General features: G+C 39.7%; 1 long non-coding RNA gene across 1 annotated transcript; it reads right to left on the bottom strand.

Moving 5' to 3' along the window:
• LOC137484541 (uncharacterized) lies at window positions 1–4,755 on the bottom strand. Its single transcript, XR_011004915.1, has 2 exons — window positions 2,974–4,755; window positions 1–657 (listed from the first exon to the last, which is right to left on the bottom strand). It is a non-coding gene; the product is annotated as an uncharacterized lncRNA (long non-coding RNA).
• Window positions 4,756–5,095: the final 340 nt, after the last annotated feature.

The following is a 5,095-nucleotide window of genomic DNA, read 5'->3' as shown; positions in this document are numbered from 1 at the left end:
TATCTGGGATAAGTGGCATATGCTTGGGAGTATATTGTTTATATTCATTTGATCACACTCCATGTCAATGCACACTTTTATAGCTCTGTTACACTCTGACTCTGACTGATGGCTCAAGTTCTAACTCCAGAATATCCAGTTCCCTGATTTTATGGCATTGTCATGTAAAGTATTTGTGGACAGCTTAAGAGAAGTGACTCTGATCCTGTGAATCCGTGTGACTACCCTGGCACATCCACAAATCAGGTAAAAATGAACTATTTGGTGCAGCAACTCCCACCATGGAATCTCAAAATAACTGACAAAAAAGTCATAGTAAATTCTGTTGGCCATGTAGCCAGATCAACAAGTTGCTGCATTAATGTTATTTTCTGGATGAACAAACCCCACTCTGGAACTGAACAGAAGCAAAAGTAGGGATCCAGTTCCTGTCTCTGGGCTGTGGTCTCAGGGCATGCCCAGGATTCCCAACCTGATGTCCTTGTGAAACCTCCTGAGGCTGATCCTGAATTTTGTTGTCCAGGCCCCCAAGCCCCCATCCAGCCCGAGGTTTGGATTGCTGGAACACAAAGGAATGACATCTCAAACGTCACCGAATTTCCCAGTGCACGACTCAGTGTCCTCACTTGGAGTATCCTCAGCTGACCCTGCCACTGCCTGGAAAGCAATTCAGGAGTGAAATCTCTGGACATTTGAGATGTGAGAATTCATTGAAAAGTGTAATGGAAAGGTCAGAAGAGGCAAAAAATAAACAAATATGATACAGACAGAGATAAAGCCAATTCCTGAAGAAGCTTTTAATTACTTTGCCACGAGGAATTTCAAACATAAAAAGCATCACAACTCCTTCATGGAGCTAATGGAGTCAACAAAATGAAATGTGAGATTTTTCTCCTACCCTGGGATTTTTTTTGTAATGCCAGAGAGATAAGATCAGGAGAAGCCCTGTGTACATGTGTGCACACAAGGTTGGGTCTCACTTAGAAACCAGAATACAACCTGGAATTTGTGGGATTGTTCTTTGTACATTTCAGTTTTTAACAAGTGAATACTTTGTCCTGTAGCTGAAATATTAATTATATAACCCGGCACTGAAATAACTAGGAATTCTAATTTTTCTTAGAGGAGATGAAGCTATTTTTAATAATGTATTATATTATTGGGGTATTGTTACATGTTGTCTTCAAAAATTGTAAAGATGCATGAATGTGAAAGAGCTGCCAGAGAAAAACTGGCTGGCTTGGAGCATGGTAAGGGATGGGAGAGTTTGGGTTTCTGGTTTATTGCCCCAGACAGCTCTGGACAAAGCTGCTGCTTCTGCTTGTCTGTCTCCTCCTCACTGTGCTGGAATTGGCTGGATTAGCCCTCAAATAGAAGAGCAGCAGATTTATCACTAAGCACTAAATCTTGCTTTTACATATGAGAACAACTCCAGGGCAACCTCAGTTAATGAATAACCCAGTCAATAGTGAAAGCTCCTATTTAGTCTGATAAATTTGGCCTTAAACAAAAACTTTTGTTGATACAAGCATATACAACAGGGGAACAAAAACATTTTCCCCCATGAGAAATTCAGTGTTGAGAGAAAGAAAGATAATTAAATATTCATATAATTTCATAAAAAAAAGTCATGTTTAACAAACCCCCACAACTTTAGAATACAAAGTCGAAATGTTCATGAGAAAATTTAGACTTTTTGAGGGGGGGGAAATACCAAACCCAGGTTCTTTAGTCAATACAAAAAATCGAAACCAATTCAAAATGCTTTGATGGAGGTGTTCTCCTTATACCATGTACAGCCTGTAACTGAGTAGTTCATTTGGAATCAGATGAACTCCTCATCACAGGCTCAGTATTATATCCCACAAGGAGAGACATGAATAGTGGAGTTTCATAATAAAGGACATTTCTTTGATACAGCAGCTGCATCAGAGCCAATTTCACCTGCAAAACCCACAGTGCTAATGCAATTTATCTTTATTTGAAACAATCCATATGGGTACGTCCAGTTTTTATCAAAGGGCATTCAACGGAGAGGTTTGCAATGTTGTGGCTTCCCTGGTGCATAAATATTGAATCCTCAAACACAACATTAGCTAATTAAGTTGGGGGTGATTATTGGCTGGAGGAAAAGAGCACATTAAGAGAGCATGGGTTAGGTCTGCCCTCTCACTGCACACACTGTGGTTGCTCCCTGAATGCAAGGAGGATGTGGGTTTCCAGGAGATTAACCCCAGCAATAATTCGCACCTGGAATCTAAAAGGAAGCCAAAATAAAAATTGGATGGAGCTTTTTAAGTTGCAGGGTGCTGCATAGAGTGTGTGGAACTTCAGCCGAAGCTTCCTCAAAACAAGAATCCCTCCAGTAAAATGGTAGTGAGAGCTCTGCTTTCAGCTGGAGTTGTTCCTTGGCACATACCAACACATTCCATGGAATAGTCAGGAAAACCCAAGAGAAGAGGTGGGACTGCCCTGCTCTCTGGCACCTCAGTCTAAACCAGCCTGGAATTATGGTGACAATGTTTTTTTTCCAGTGGTGCTGGCACAACTCTGTGGGGCTGCATGGTCAGGCTTATCACAATCTCTTGGTGAAAGATGATTATTAACTCATTTGTTCAGTTTATGGCCACAAAACAACTGAGAGCACAACTGAAGGGGTGGAGAGCTGCAGGTGAGGAGCTGGGAGAAAGGGACATGAAGAACATGGGGCTGCAGCTTCCTAAACTATCCTCTCCCTCAAAGAAAACAACTTTTGCAGAGCTGCATCTCTGACTGCAGTCCCTGTTGTCCTCAATGTGCTTCATGGACAGTATGAAGACAAATTAGAAGAGTAACAACTGTTTTATTAAAAAGCTCCCAAGCCAAGGTGAAATCTTCCCTTCATCAAAACCTGCTCCCCTAATGGATGTTGAGTGATCACAAAGTTAAACAGCAGAAAACAAGACAGAATTTTATCACTTAAGAAATGCCTACCAGGCAATCAGTGCTGGGAAGGCAGGAAATTAATACTCATAAATTCTGGTTACTCTGGCAGCAGGGTCGTGCTCCTCTCCTCTGTGTGAGTCTCAGAAAATGAAATACCAAGATACAGAATGATCACCTGGGCTTTTGATTTTCCAGGGAATGTTTTTTCCTGCATCAACTCATTGTCCTCCCCTCAGAGAACGTATGCATCTGTTAAAGTGGAACATATAGTTCTGGAAATGTGTCGCCTACACGATGGATAAATCAGACTGAGCCTCTTTCCTGATGTAATGTCTTGGACAGATCCCTCCTGAGCTCCTCCACAGGAATTTGGAACAAACAAAGGGAAATCAGACTGCCCTAATTAGTGCACCCCATCATTTACACTGACTTCATGACTTTTATTTAATGCCACAATAACTCCCAGACACACTGTACATGTTCTGTGTATTGATAGGTAATATGAGATAAAACACAAGAACGGGGAGATTTTAAAAATGCTTATGCAAGAAACCGTGGAAAACATCAAAATACTGCAATCCAGTTGTGGGTTGTTATGTAATTCAAGTAGACAATATTTTTCAATCTCTTAAGCAATGAAAATTTAAAATACGCAATAAACCCTACATTGCCATGTGTCTTGTTTATGGTCAGTTTAAGGACTGCAGACTGTGCCAGTCTGGTATGGGCTTTGCCTTTGCCAAATTGAGAGAGAAGTTGTAAAGGAAGCATTCCTAACAGTATTTTTCTGAGTAAATGCTTTCATCCTGAGCTTTATTAAAAACACATATAACTAATGCAAATGTTATAACAACATACCTCATTGCCAGCAGTTTGTGCAATATCATGAAGATATGCATAAAAATGCCCAATGAAATCAAGATGTCTGCTTACAGGAATTGTTAGACTCTCCTTAAGATTAAAAGGATGACAGTTTCTAGGGGAATCATTCACTCCTGCTCTCACTGTAACCCCTGTGCACTGGATGAACTAACCTCTTTTGAGTCAATCAAGTCACACCTACCTGGGATAAAAGAGTCCGACCCAAATAATCCATAATTAGATCCTCAGCTGCCAACACTATCAATCTCCTGAGGCCTGGGGTGGCCTGAGCTGCCCTTGTTCCCCAGCTGCATTTCAGGGAACGGGATTCATTCTTGAAAGAAAAGATAAATTTTTCAGGCACATGGAATACAAAAATAATGTTGTTGGACATTCATTGTCTTGAAGTATCTTAATTTGTTGCCATTAACATATAATCAGGAACCAGATGATGGCCTTGCCAAGCAGAACAGCAATTATGTTATTGCTTATGGAATTGGGGGCTGCTTGCTGCCTTTTATTACACCTTGAAGGGGAATTCAGAGGCTGTTCAAACAGATTTAAGATCTTCATATCAGGTTCAATCTACCAAAATCACTACCCAAAAGTTCAGCTGCACACACCCTGTACACAAATTCCTTTTTAGAAAGCCAAAAAAACTGGATCAATACTAAAGTTATAAAATAATTAATTTCCCTATTATTCTCATATATTGGGTGTTTAATATCTCTTACCTTTCAAGAACATGATATTCTTGGGATAATTCAAATTGATACTCTCTGTTTCCAGCACTGTTTTTTCAGTGGTCATTACATAAATGTAGTGGTTAGATGTGGCTTTGAAATTCCACAATGATATCACTTAAAACAAAAATAAGTATTTCCATTTTAGCAGCTTATGATGCAATTAAATGAAAAATGTTGCAGGCAAAGATTTTCATTTTATATACAATCCTTTATTCACAGCACAGCCCTTATGACACTTACATCTGTTTGAAAAAGAAAGTCTTATTGGTATCAGGTACAAATGAAACTCATTATTTTCCAAAACCATCTGGATTAAATCCTTTCAAGCACTAACACACCGAGGCACACAGAATCCTTCCAAAGGATCAGAAGGCCCTCAAACAAACTGCAGGGATTTTTTTCCTTATTTCTATGGCATATGTTGTATCAGAAATCACAGTTAAAAGAAATTTCATGCTCAAAATGGAAATCTTTTCTCACATGTACTGCAGCCAGAAATTCCTGTGATGGCAGAATTAAATTTGGCGTTGTTCTCAAATGGTAAGGAAGCTACAATATGGAAC

Source organism: Anomalospiza imberbis, chromosome 18 (assembly GCF_031753505.1).
Source record: "Anomalospiza imberbis isolate Cuckoo-Finch-1a 21T00152 chromosome 18, ASM3175350v1, whole genome shotgun sequence".
Taxonomy (NCBI): Eukaryota; Metazoa; Chordata; class Aves; order Passeriformes; family Viduidae; genus Anomalospiza; species Anomalospiza imberbis.
Note: the sequence above shows the minus strand (reverse complement) of the source record. Positions and strands in the feature narration are given on the sequence as shown.